Below are 15,496 nucleotides of genomic sequence, written 5' to 3' on the forward strand. Positions count from 1 at the left end.
CTTCCTAATGTAGCTTGGCTTTTTCGCGCCCCCTTTCGAAAGTTCAAAAGAAGCCCTACAATTCGGACTCCCGCGGTTTTGAATCTAATTTCACAAGTGCAATGTGCAACTGATAAACACCAAATAGTCCAAATCCGACAAATCGTTTTAAAAAATTGATTTTGAATCAAAAAGTGCCAAAATTAGACTGCTTTGCCAGATACAAAGTCACCACCTAAATATTTTATTTTGAAAAAAATTAGGTAACCCATGACTCATGCCAAAGGCCACGTGTCCGTCATCACCAAAGTTGCTTTGGCTCGAGAACTTAGGTATGAGAGGGGAAGGTCATGAATTAAGCACCCCCGCTCGCCCGATCAAAGATCGGCCTCTACTAATCATGATATGATTTTTATGTACATTATGCGCTCTTGTTCCAGTTATTAAGCTAGCTTTACTATGTGATGCGCATAAGCAAGTATAGACTAGTTTGCTCAATTTGAAACAATTCAACTCATGTTTGTTTTTGCGAAAATGGTTTGAATTTGCCATCTCAAGTGGGCTTAAAGTTTGCGGATTTTCCATCAAACATAGTGGGCTTAAAACTGATTTTTCACTCAACAAAGTGGGCCTAAAACATACATTCATTGAATCGTTCCAATTCAAACAACAAGCCTTCATCCACAGGCATTCAAACAGTTTAGCAAATAAGCATTTAGTCTCATGGCAAGCATGCTAAACATGGCAACATTCACATTCATGCAAGTATGCCAAAGTGTAAAACTCACCTAGTGCTTCAAGCTAAGAAGATATGAGTTAGAAAAATACGCATGATTCCTAACTATACAAGATGCCTAATGCAACACAATCGATATGCAATTAATAGGCTCAGCTACTAATATGGCATATGAAGCAATTTGATAACATGCGGTTAAACATGTATTCAAAGATTATTGAAATAACAATGCAGTTTGAATGATACGCCAAGCCTCGGTGCATGCAATACGAATGAATGGATGCAAGCATAAGGTATGCTAATTGAAACATGTCCCTAATCTAACCATCAAAAGCAGGTAAATAAAAAGGAGAAAGACATGGGGTTAGAAGACATACACTTACGCACACACACTTATTACAACATTACGCCCTCGCGAAGGAGAGTCCAAATGAAACTAGCTAAGCTACACTACTTAACTAATTATTACAATAGTTGAAATAAATTAACTATTCTAAGCTAATTAAATATTACAAAGCAAACTAATTAACTAAATACTTAACTAATTATTACAACACTTGAAATGAATTAACCATTCTAAGCTAATTAATTATAACAAAGCAAACTAATTAGCTAAATACATAACTAATTAATTACAAAGCAACTAAGCTAATTAATTACAACATGAATTAATTAACTAATCTACTTAAATAGTTACAACATTTGCATGAATTAGCTACAACTAATTAATTAAATGGCCTCGGGAAATGAGAGATGCATGTATGCTCAATTTTTTCGCCCAAAGAACATCCGTTGTCTGCCACTAATTGCCTCTGTTGCACAATACTTACATTGTTTCCCTCATCCAGATCAACACTGCTCTGCTTCAGAAGCACAATGCTGAATTTTTCACTGGTGGCCGGCCGGCCACTGATGAGGGTTTGCCGGCCAACACTGAGGGGTTACCGGTCATTAGAGGTGGCCTGCTGGCCACTGATGAGGGTTTGCTGGCCATTGGAGACAAGTCTTTCCTTATTGCAACAGAGGACAAAACAGAGCAAGAAATGGGTGGTCTCACAGGTTGTTTGTACCATGTATCACCCCTTATCATTAACACAAGCTCAAATGAGTGATACATTTGGCCCTCAAACCATCAATTATGAAATTTCCATGCATGATGGCTAAGGGACCAATTTGTACAAGTTCAATGAATGCAAAACAAGACTCAAATACCATCACTCTATTATGCATGATCAAGGGCAATGAAGACCTAGGAAAATGGCACATTTCATCACTTTTGAGCATGAAATGTCCCATTTTTCTTGTGTTCAAATTAACGTCCAATTTGAACACATGCAATGCAACACAAAAAAATGCTTATCTTGCCACTTTTACTTGCCAATTTTGTTTACACCTTTTAGTTACCAAATCATTCTTTAATCAATTTATCCATTAGTGAGTGTCCTCTAAGATGAAAGAAGTGTCAACCAAGGGATAATGTAAGGCAAGAGAGAGATCATGCCGTTGATAATGAACCCTCAAAGAGGATTAAACCATTTAGCATGACCTCAATCTCAAGCTTAAAGGATCACAAGCTTAAAACAACCCTCAAAAGCAAATCAAAGAGTGAAGCAAAGAGAGAGGTTACAGAGTTTATAGTGCTGAAATGGAGTGAAAAACAACACTAAAAGATGCTATCAACTCAAAAATAAGGTGCCTAAGACCCGAAAACACCAACTTGTGAGGACTATTACACTACAACCATGCAAAATAAGACTCAAATGAACTAACCAACCCAAAACAGAGCTAAAGCAGGCTATTTTAGAGGCTAAAACATACTGGACTTGAGCTAAGTTAAGCTAGAAAAGAATGCTAACATATGGAGTTAATTAGGCATGCAAACAAGACATAAGGAGGGGAGGCTAACCCCTCCAAATTTGGACTTCAAAATGAGTTTTTTGTCATTGAAAAACCTTTGAAATTCAGTGGTTAAAAGGCCTAAAAAAGTTGGTTTGAAAGTGGTGAACAAATGTACAAAAGCTTTACAAACAATGAAGTAAGAAAGGTGAACCACCCCCTAACTGAAAATGGCCTCAAACCACCGCCTTTAGGCCACAAAAATAGAGTTTTTTTTTTTCAGTTCAAAATCAACCCCAAAATAGCCCAAAAACAATAGAAGAAGATGGCAAAGCAAGTATGTAAAACAAGCTAACAAAGCAAGTGTTATACCTCTTGAAGCCAAGGTACAAATTAGGCAACAAAGCAAGCCATAACCACCTTCTAAAGATCAAAGAGGGTCTCAAGTAATCTCAGCCCAAAGAGAAGAAACTTTGGTCAAGGGTTGATAGACAAAAGTGTTGAGATACTAAGCAACCAAGCACAAAATTTCAAGAGAGAGAAAATTTTATAGAGAGAGAGAGAAAGAGAGAGAATGTTTTGCTCCAAAAATTTCTAACCCTTTGCAATGGGGGAGAAGGTCCCATATTTATAGAAAAACAAGCTTTCAGCTGAGTTGTGATACCCCTATTTCGTGGTATGCTAATTGGTCATTAATTTGAGTATGATTATGTGATTAATATGATTTTGTGTGCCATTATGTGAATATATGCGGTTTTGAATTTCTATCTGTTCACCGCAGGAATATCTGTTTGATTATCTGCTTTGGAAATTAAATTGAAGGCCTTATCGGCCATAGAACCCGAAATTGATTGCGTCATTGTGATTGGCATAATTTTAGAGCCTACGGTGAAGTTTTATTGAAAAATTTATTCGAACCAGATTAAATTGATTAAACTGATGAATTGGAGCCCAATTATTTATTATTATTAAATAAATGTTAGTGGGGCTTGTTGTATGAAGGCACTACACTCTCCTTTAAGTCTTTTGAACTCAAAAATCTGAGTTATACAATTGTAAGAGAGAGAGGGCCGGCCATAGTGAGAGAAAGGGAGGGAGATTGTGCAATTTTGGCTCAAAGCTTGGAAACCTTGAAGATTTCCCAAGAATTTGTTATAGATTGTGAGAATCAAGGCTCCTAGGCGAGTATCTCATGGATTTTGTTTGGAATTTGTAGATTCAAGTTTGATTAATGGCCAAGAACATGAATTAGTTTGATTATAAGGAAATTGAGTTGAATTTGTTGAATTTGAAGTCATAGAACACATACATGTAGAGGGTTGCTATGGATTTCCATGTTTGAGCTTAATTTGTGTAATCTATGTTGAAGTTTGATTGAAATCCATGTGTATGACCATTTCTTCACCAAATAAGTTGTGAATAATGTGTATTTCTCACATGCAAGAATAGATCATGAAAGTGTAAGCTTTGCATGTTTGAATTTGATGTGTTGGTGATGAATTTGGATTAATTTGAGACATGCATGTAGGTAATACAAGAAATTGAGCTCCATGATGATGTGTTTTGGTGTTTATATCATGTTAGTACAAGTATATGTGAAATTGGAGCCATAATATGCAAGAAATGTGGTTGAAATGTCGAATTTGAGCTCAAGAACACAATCTGAGAAAACCCAGAAATTTGATGTCCGATCGAGCGGGGAAACCGCCGCTCGAGCGTGAATTTCATGCTCCCAGTATTTTCTGCAGACCATGATGTCCGCTAGAGTGGGGAAGTTCACGCTCGAGCGGGGAGCTTTGTGGAATGAACTTCCGCTCGAGCGTCTAAGTTAACGCTCGAGCGTAAAAATGGTACATCCAGTACTTTTTGCAGACATAGTGTCCGCTCGAGCGGGGAAGTTCACGCTCGAGCGGGAAGCCATGTAGAGAGGCCTTTCACTCGAGCGCCAGAATGAACGCTCGAGCGTAATTTTCACCTATCCAATACTTTTGCAGGCCTCTAGGGTCCGCTCGAGCAGGGAAGTCCACGCTCGAGCGGGGACCCTGTTTTCTGAAATTTTGAAAATGCATTATGTGTTTTGTTTTCTGTTCTCTTTCACTTTTAAGTACTCTTAGGCATGCATTGAGCATTGTAATTGAGTTAAAAAGATAAGAATAAAGCCTAAAGAGGAAAATGTGAATTTGGGAATGGATTGAATGGTTGTTGACCCTTTTGTGTTCATGGACTGTGTAGGGTCGAGCTCCAGGGCAAACCAACCAACCGATCACTGTGAGGAATATCGATATTTGAAACTTATTAGTTGTCCAATTGCTTATTTCCTTATAAGCCTTGTGAGTTTGCCAGTTTGAATTATGGAAAAATGTTTGATACGAATGAACGAATAGGCCAAAGGCCATTTTGACGAGAATGAATGGGCCAAAGGCCATTTTGACATGAACAAATGGGCCAAAGGCCGTTTTGACATGAATGAATGGGCCAAGGGCCGTTTTGACATGAATGAATGGGCCAAGGGCCATTTTGACATGAATGAATGGGCCAAGGGCCGTTTTGACATGAATAACTAGGCTGAAGACCGTTTTAACATGAATGACTGGGCTGAAGACTATTTTGACATAAATGAATGGGCCGAAGGCCATTTTGACATGGATGGATGGGCCAGAGGCCGTTTTGACATAAATAAGTGGGCCAGAGGCCGTTTTGATAAGAATGAAGAATAAATGTTAAATAAAAATGTGAATTGGGCCCAAGGCCGTTCGAAGTATGTTTTTCTACATATCGTTTGTGTCTTCTTATTTGATATTATTCACTGGGCTATCGCTCACGCTCGTTCATGTGTTTGTAGGTGAGCCAAGAGAGGTCCAGACCCAGCTCCAGTGAAGTCCGTATGGTACAACCGAGTTTTGGAGAGTCAACCCATGTGTCTCACGCATGAGACTCGCCTTCGCCTTTTGTCATTTTGTTTTATGTTGTCATATTGGCGAAGTCCCTGTATATGTTGTACATAGTTTTCATAGGTTCACTTAGTTTTTGAATGATCCTGTTTGTACAGAACTTATGCTACTGCATTTCTATTGTAAGTTATTAATGTATATATGTTTGGTTGTATGGATGCGCCATGTAAGCACAGCTCTATGGACAAAGTTTTGAACTACTTCCGTTTGGCCCCTAATATCTCTGTTAAAAATACATTTGTTTTGGTTTGAGACCGTAGGTAATCTCATGATTACTGGCCGGTTATGTCCTTAACCCACGAGGGCGGGTTCGGGTCATGACAGAGTGGTATCAGAGCACAAGTTAATAACTCACACACTTGTCCAAAAGAGCAATAAGCGTCTAGAAAGATCTAGGATGCGTTCATGGGATAAGTATGACTTTGATAGTATCGAGAATGCATCTGAATGTTTCAATGTGAACAACTATGTGTTATAAATTCGTGAATTGCTGCTTTGCAAATTATTTGAATAAGTATGCTCTGTAATATATGCATACTTGTGAATCTTTTGTACAAAGTATAATGTAAGCTTAATCAGATGGTGAGAACAATGGGTGATGAGATAAAGGAATCTTCTATTGCCAGACTTGACAGAATGGAAAGACTGATACAGAAAATGGCAGAAACTTTGAGACAGCAACAGGAGTGGCAACAACAGTGGCAGCAACCACATCCGCCACCTCCACCTCCGGCACAACCCGTGCCAGATAATCAGAATGATGACCGAATCATAGCTCTCACCAAAGAGTTCAAGAAAATGAAACCACCACAGTTCCATGGTGGATTAGATCCTTTGAAAGCTGAAGCTTGGGCCCTCGGTATCGAAAAACTGTTTGAAGTGTTCCCGTGTTCGGATACACAGAAAGTGCTTCTAGCCACCTTTATGCTAGAAGACGAAGCAAGAAGATGGTGGATGTTGATGCGTGAGAATTACAAAGATGCTGATTGGGCAAAATTTTTGAAAATTTTCTACGACAAGTACTTCCCGCAGTGTGTTTGGGATAGGAAAGTAGCTGAGTTCATGGAACTAAAGCATGACAGTATGACTATAGCTGAGTATGAGACCAAATTCACCGAATTGGCTAGGTTTGCACCACATGTAATTGATATTGACTATAAGAAGGCGAGACACTTTGAAGGTGGGCTCCGAAGTGACATCCTAGAAAGAGTGAATGTCTTGAAGCTAGAGACCTACATTGTGGTGCTAGACAGGGCTATCATATCAGAGGCTAACATAGCTAGACAGACCAAGTCAACAACAGAATGGAAGAGTAACAAAAGGAAAGGCTCCTTTTCGAAGAAGAAATTTTCAAAGAAGCAAAATACGGGCTCCTCAAATACTTCAAATTCTTCCTGAGACACAGCTCCCATGTGCAATATTTGTAGCAGAAATCACCGTGGAGTTTGTTACCGTGTGTCAGGAGCCTGTTTCAAATGTGGGAAACAAGGCATATGGCCCCAGATTGTAATCAGAATGGAGGAAAGATAGCTGTTAGTTCCATTGCATCGATCCCGAAACCGGGAAATACTTTGAGATCCGCTACCACAGGGGATACTGTGAGACAGAGGAGTGTTTTTGCGCTTGTTCCGAGCGATACACGGAATGCCAACGCAGTTGTCTCAGGTGCTATTTCTATATGTAATCAGGACGCTTTTGTATTAATTGATTCCGGATCCACACACTCTTTTGTGACATATGCATTTGCATCTAGACTGAATAGACCTTTAGAATTACTGTCATATATGCTATCTGTGTCATCTCCATCTGGGAAATCTGTATTGTGTGAATCTATATACCGATTTTGTGATATGCGTGTTGAGGATGCTATCCTATATGTAGATTTACTGCCCTTGAACTTTAGACATTTTGATGTAATTTTGGGCATGGATTGGTTGACCAAGTATTGTGCCACCATCGATTTTGTGTCAAAACAAGTTGTATTTAAACCACCAGAACATAAAGAGATTGTGTTTGTGGGTAATAGGGTAGTGCCTCCACCTTATTTGATATCTACAATGAAAGCATGTAAACTGATCAGGAAGGGGTGCCAGGGTTATTTATGCTATGTGTTGTCTGAACAATCTGTGAATGTTGAATTGAATGATATCCCTATTGTTAGAAAATTTCCAAATGTGTTTCCAAATGAATTAGCAGGGGAATTGGTAGACGGGGAGATAAAGTTCACCATTGAGACTATGCCAAGCACCCAGCCTATTTCTAAAACTCCCTATAGAATGGCTACAGCTGAAATGAAAGAATTGAAAGAACAGTTGCAAGACCTGCTTGACAAGGGGTTTATCCGACCTAGCACTTCGCCTTGGGGTGCACCAGTTTTGTTTGTGAAAAAGAAGGATGGAACTTTGCGTTTGTGCATCGATTATCGAGAATTGAACAAGGTAACAATAAAGAACAAATATCCCCTACCCTGTATTGATGACTTATTTGACCAGTTGCAGGGATCACAGGTGTTTTCTAAGATTGATTTGAGATCCAGGTATCATTAGCTGAAAGTTAAGGCAGAGGATGTTGAGAAAACCGCATTCAGAATGAGGTATGAACATTTTGAGTTTCTTGTTATGCCATTTGGAGTGACTAATGCTCCGGCAGCGTTTATGGACCTAATGAACCGAATTTTTAAAACCTACTTTGACGAATTTGTTGTGATTTTTATTGATGATATTTTGATATATTCCAAAGATAGACTTGAACATGACATCATTTGAGAACTGTCCTACAAATACTTCGGGAAAAAAGATTATTTGCTAAACTAAAGAAATGTGAGTTTTGGTTGAATGAAGTTGTTTTCTTAGGGCATGTGATCAACAAGGAAGGGATTTTAGTGGACCCACAAAAATTGAGGCAATTGTGAATTGGCCTACACCAGCAAATGTGACGGAAGTCCGTAGTTTCATGGGCTTAGCTGGGTACTACAGGAGGTTTGTGAAAGACTTTTCGAAATTAGCTGTGCCTCTTACCCAATTGACACGAAAAGGGCAACCGTTTGAATGGAACGAAGAAAGAGAAGCTACCTTTCATGAATTGAAGACAAGATTGGCCACTGCACCAATTTTGACACTACCTTCAGGTACGGAGAATTTTGTAATTTTTAGTGATGCGTCTTATAAAGGTTTGGGTTGTGTGTTAATGCAGAACGGAAAGGTTATTGCTTACGCCTCCCGATAGTTGAGGCCACACGAGAAGAATTATCTAACACATGACCTAGAATTGGCTGTAGTCGTTTTTGTTTTGAAAGAAAATCTGGCGGCATTATCTGTATGGAGCAAAGTGTGAAGTCTTCACGGATCACAAAAGTTTAAAATACTTTTTCACACAGAAAGAGTTAAATATGCAGCAGAGGAGATGGCTGGAATTGATAAAGGATTACGATCTAGAGATTCAGTATCACCCCGAGAAAGCTACTACAGTTGCTGATGCCTTGAGTAGAAAATCAACGGGGAGTATGGCTTGTTTGCTTACTGAACAGAAAGAGATCTTGCAAGATTTTGAAAGGTCTGAAATCGAAGTGGTAATGTGTGAACAGGGCAAATTGATAGCCGCCATTACAGCCGAGCCGGCAATTATTGATGAAATCAAGCAGAAACAGAAGGAGGATGAATTCCTCAAGAAAGTGATTGATGAATTTGAGACAAATTCAAAGGCAGAGTTTAGCATTGAGAATGAAGTGTTGAGGTTTTGGAACAGAATGTGTGTCCCAGATATTCCGGAACTAAAGAAGAGGGTTTTAAATGAAGCCCACAAATCTGTATTTGCCATGCATCCGGGTAATAATAAAATGTATTGGGATTTGAAACAAACCTATTGGTGGCCTAAAATGAAGAAAGAGATTGCAGAATATGTGTCCAAGTGTCTTCAGTGTCAGCAAGTCAAAGCTGAACATCAGAAACCAGGCGGTCTACTTCAACCTCTCCCTATTCCTGAATGGAAGTGGGAGCATGTGACTATGGATTTTGTTGTTGGCCTATCTCGGACTTCTCGAGGTATGGATTCTATTTGGGTTGTAGTTGATAGACTGACTAAATCTGCACATTTTCTGCCTGTTAAAACTACGTTTACTGCTTATAGATTGGCTACTATTTATGTTGATGAGATTGTTCGTTTACATGGAGTTCCGATATCTATTGTGTCGGATAGAGATTTGAAATTTGTATCTAGATTGTGGAAAAGTTTGCAGGAAGCTATGGGAACAGAATTGAGATTTAGTACTGCATTCCACCCACAGACAGATGGGCAATCAGAACGAACAATATAGACTTTGAAAGATATGCTTCGGATGTGTGCCTTGGATTTTTAGGGGAGTAAGGAAGATTACTTTCCACTTGCAGAATTTGCTTATAATAATAGTTTCCACTCCAGCATCGGTATGGCACCATACGAGGCTTTGTATGGTAGGAGGTGTAGATCACCTATTTGTTGGACAGAAGTCGGGGATAGAGCTTCACTTGGGCCTGAAATTGTGCAAGACACTTCTAAGAAAATCAAGATTATTCGGCAAAGGCTCAAAACAGCTCAGGACCGACAAAAGAACTACGCGGATGTTCGAAGGAGACCTCTTGAGTATGAGGTCGGTGACCATGTGTTTATTCGTGTGTCACCAATGAAAGGCCAAGTTAGGTTTGGAAAAAAGGGCAAGTTGTCCCCCCGTTACATTGGGTCGTTTCAGATTTTGGAAAGGCTCGGTTCAGTTGCTTATAAAGTTGCTTTGCCACCGGGATTTGAACAAATCCATATGTGTCTCATGTGTCGATGTTGAGAGGTTACCTCCGAGACCCGCTTCATGTGATTGACTATCACCAAGTAGCTTTGGATGAAAATATGGAGTACGCTGAATGGCTGGAACGAGTTGTTGACCGACAAGTGAAGTAACTGAGAAATAAGTCCATCTCAATGATGAAAGTTGAATGGAAAGAACACTATGGGATGGATGCCACGTGGGAAAAAGAGGAGGAAATGTGACTATGCTATCCACAATTGTTTCCCAACGAAGGTAAAGTAAGTTTGGAGGACCAAACTTCCTAAATGGGGGAAGACTGTGATACCCCTGTTCCGTGGTATGCTAATTGGTCATTAATTTGAGTATGATTATGTGATTAATATGATTTTGTGTGCCATTATGTGAATATATGCGGTTTTGAATTTCTATCTGTTCACCATAGGAATATCTGTTTGATTATCTGCTTTGCAAATTAAATTGAAGGCGTTATTGGCCATAGAACTCGAAATTGATTGCGTCATTGTGATTGGCATAATTTTTAGAGCCTACGGTGAAGTTTAATTGAAAAATTGATTGGGACCAGATTAAATTGATTAAACTAATGAATTAGAGCCCAATTATTTATTATTATTAAATAAATGTTAGTGGGGCTTGTTGTATGAAGGCACTACACTCTCCTTTAAGTCTTTTGAGCTCAAAATCTGAGTTATACAATTGTGAGAGAGAGAGGGCCGGCCATAGTGAGAGAAAGGGAGGGAGATTGTGCAATTTTGGCTCAAAACTTGGAAACCTTGAAGATTTCCCAAGAATTTGTTATAGATTGTGAGAATCAAGGCTCCTAGGTGAGTATCTCATGGATTTTGTTTGGAATTTGTAGATTCAAGTTTGATTAATGGCCAAGAACATGAATTAGTTTGATTATAAGGAAATTGAGTTGAATTTGTTGAATTTGAAGTCATAGAACACATGCATGTAGAGGGTTGCTATGGATTTCCATGTTTGAGCTTAATTTTTGTAATCTATGTTGAAGTTTGATTGAAATCCATGTGTATGACCATTTTTTCACCAAATAAGTTGTGAATAATGTGTATTTCTCACATGCAAGAATAGATCATGAAAGTGTAAGCTTTGCATGTTTGAATTTGATGTGTTGGTGATGAATTTGGATTAATTTGAGACATGCATGTAGGTAATACAAGAAATTGAGCTCCATGATGATGTGTTTTGGTGTTTATATCATGTTAGTACAAGTATATGTGAAATTGGAGCCATAATATGCAAGAAATGTGGTTGAAATGTCAAATTTGAACTCAAGAACACAATCTGGGAAAACCCAGAAATTTGATGTCCGCTCGAGCGGGGAAACCGCCGCTCGAGCGTGAATTTCGTGCTTCCAATATTTTCTGCAAACCATGATGTCCGCTCGAGCGGGGAAGTTCACGCTCAAGCAGGGAGCTTTGTGGAATGAACTTTCGCTCGAGCGTCTAAGTTAATGCTCGAGCGTAAAAATGATACATCCAGTACTTTTTGCAGACATGGTATCTGCTTGAGCGGGGAAGTTCACGCTTGAGCGGAAAGCCATGTAGAGAGGCCTTCCGCTCGAGCGCCAGAATGAACACTCGATCGTAATTTTCACCTATCCAGTACTTTTGCAGGCCTCTAGGGTCCGCTCGAGCAAGGAAGTCCACGCTCGAGCGGGGACCCTGTTTTCTGAAATTTTGAAAATGCATTCTGTGTTTTGTTTTCTGTTCTCTTTCACTTCTAAGTACTTTTAGGCATGCATTGAGCATTGTAATTGAGTTAAAGAGATAAGAATAAAGCCTAAAGAGGAAAATGTGAATTTGGGAACGGATTGAATGGTTGTTGACCCTTTTGTGTTCATGGACTGTGTAGGGTCGAGCTCCAGGGCAAACTAACCAACCGATCACTGTGAGTAATATCGATATTTGAAACTTATCAGTTGTCCAATTGCTTATTTCCTTATAAGCTTTGTGAGTTTGCCAGTTTGAATTATGGACAAATGTTTGATACGAATGAACGAATGGGCCGAAGGCCGTTTTGACGAGAATGAATGGGCCAAAGGCCGTTTTGACATGAACAAATGGGCCAAAGGCCGTTTTGACATGAATGAATGGGCCAAAGGCCGTTTTGACATGAATGAATGGGCCAAGGGCTGTTTTGACATGAATGAATGGGCCAAAGGCCGTTTTGACATGAATGATTGGACTGAAGACCGTTTTGACATAAATGAATGGGCCGAAGGCCGTTTTGACATGGATGGATGGGCCAGAGGCCGTTTTGACATAAATGAGTGGGCTAGAGGCCGTTTTGATAGGAATGAAGAATAAATGTTAAATAAAAATATGAATTGGGCCCAAGGCCATTCAAAGTATGTTGTTCTACATATCGTTTGTGTCTTCTTATTTGATATTATTCACTGGGCTATCGCTCACTCTCATTCATGAGTTTGTAGGTGAGCCAAGAGGGGTCCAGACCCAGCCCCAGTGAAGTCCGTGTGGAACAACTGAGTTTTGGAGAGTCAGCCCATGTGTTTCACGCATGAGACTCGCCTTCGCCTTTTGTCATTTTGTTTTATGTTGCCATATTGGCGAAGTCCCTGTATATGTTGTACATAGTTTTTATGGGTTGACTTACATTTTGAATGATCCTGTTTGTACAGAACTTATGCTGCTGCATTTCTGTTATGAGTTATTAATGTATATATGTTTGGTTGTATGGATGTGCCACGTAAGCACAGCTTTATGGACAAAGTTTTGAACTGCTTCCGTTTGGCCCCCAATATCTCTATTAAAAATACATTTGTTTTGGTTTGAGGCCGTAGGTAATCTCATGATTATTGGCCGGTTATGTCCTTAACCCACGGGGGCGGGTTCGGGTTATGACATGAGTTATATCCATCCATACACGTGTATGGTGATAAAGCCCATTGTGCCAACAGTTGGAGTAACTGTCAAGAAAATATCTACAAAAAGGCATCAATGGCCAGCAGGCCACTAATGTGGTCGGCTAGCCACCAGTGATGGTCGACAGGCTCAATTGGTGGCTGGCAACCTCAATTGGTGGCCGACAGCCACAAAGGGTTGCAGGCTTGAAGATTTTGGTCAAAAACAGGGCACAGAATGGATGGGGTTTGAAGGCTCAAAGACAGGGCATTCCCCCAAGGATTTCGGGCACCAAAACGAGCACAATAGTCACAATCATTAAGTGCATAAACAATGATGTCCAAGTCTTGAGGACGGTCAAAAATGGGGTGTCTACACCCAACTCTCGCCCTGGAGCCTATAGTGGAGCTTCCGTTGACGGTACCTTATTCGCGGATGTATGACGGTTAATTTCGCCGTATAACTTGTAAGCCTTTCACTTTCTTTAGGCAGTACTTCGACACGGTAGCCGCCCACGAGGCAATCCAAAACACAGTCATTTCATTTCTGCTTTGAAACTGTTCTACGTCACACATTTAGCAACTGACAGCAACTAATAACCTGTATAACTCCTGTTTATAGATCACATAGCAGCTATGGGCCTTGATGCCAGGGGGTGTGGGGTCAGTTCGCCGGTGCCTGGGCCCTCTCCCATTATCACATTCTGTTTGAGGGTCCGGTCTGCCAGGCCTGGTTCTTGGGTGAGCGCTTCCTATGCCAGATTATGGGTGTGCCAGACCCGGTCGTCCCGATGGCTCCACTAGAGTCCATGTGGTCCACAGAGAGCCTATCTGTTGAGGAGGTCATCCAGTTCATGGTGGGCCTCGATGTTGACTTCTTCTGAAGAGAGGGAGACTACGCAGATTTTATCTTTACACACTTGATGCCACCCCTGACGGGCGTTTATAGAGATAATGAGGCGGGGGCTCCTGCTGCGAGAGCGAGGCGGAGAGTGATCTGGGCGAGCAGGGCCCGAAGCAGAAGGGCTTCCCAAGCGGGGCAGAGGGCTGATTGGCCAGAGCTCCCTAGCACGTTGACTTGCTAGCAACACACAGGAGAGGCCTACCAGGTCCCAATTAAGCTTGCAACGGCTGGTCATGAGCTTGTTGGGGTCCGAGGCTGGACTCCGGTATGAACCACACTTTAGCATTTGCACTTCATATTTCATTTCAGATATATCTATGGCAGATACTAATCATTCAAATACATTTACAGGCGTCGATCGAGTATACAGGAGACGTCCTCAAAGCTGATAGCCTCACTGATGGAGATGACACAGAGAAGAGAGATGCTGCTTAGCCTCTACGGTGTTCAGGTAATTTCTTTAGTTTTACAACCCAGGCATCAACTTTCTACTGACACACTGACACTAAACTGCACTAATACATTGCATCGATAGACCACATCTGACACACTGCACTTACGCACTGTATTCACACTGTATTTGACTCCTGCATATACTTATTCTGCATGCCATGCTTGCATCTGACACACATGCTATAACTGATACATAACAACTGTCCTTTTCAGATCCCACCCATGCCGATGGCACCAGCAGGAGCTGCAGTACCTGCACTAGCAGTACCTCCTCTAGCAGTAGGAAGGCAAGAGAGATAGGCTCCAATACGTGGCTGAGGCAGAGATAGGGATACCCGAGACGGGAGCAGCCCTTCAGAGCCCATTCTGAGTGACGATAATGCTGAGACAAACAACTTTGAAAAGGTAACGAGTCAATATTCAGAGTCATCTGAGAGTGGAGATGATGGCGCCAGCTCGAGTTCCAAGAGCAAGGGCGATGCCGAGGTGAGCTTCAAGGCGGAGACGGCTCCGGTTCAAACTCGGTTCAAATTCAGACAGTGGCCCCGACGGAGACAGTGCCCCAGAGTCCTCTCCTCCAAAGAAGAGCACGAAGAGGGTTTCTTGGGCCTGAGGCGATCCGCGCTGATTTATTATATTTTTGCTTAATTTCTTTTTTTTTTTTTTGTAGTTTTAGCACATTGTATAGCTTCAGACAGATTTTATTTAGTTTAAAAACTAGTACTACACTTTTGTAAAAACAACCATGATCAGAATGAAAACCAATTTTTATTTAAAAAAGTGTTGTATCTTGCATCACGAGCACCACTTGAGATGAAAATGAGATTGAACTTGATACTGAAAACTTCACACTTGTACTGGCACAACAGTCTTAATCAGGTAATGAATTGACCAACAACTGAAATAACAACAATATACAACTCAATAAACAACACAATAACAACTCGATAAACAAAAACAA

The sequence above is a fragment of the Camellia sinensis genome, chromosome 1, assembly GCF_055761805.1.
Source record: "Camellia sinensis isolate YWXY chromosome 1, ASM5576180v1, whole genome shotgun sequence".
Lineage (NCBI taxonomy): Eukaryota > Viridiplantae > Streptophyta > Magnoliopsida > Ericales > Theaceae > Camellia > Camellia sinensis.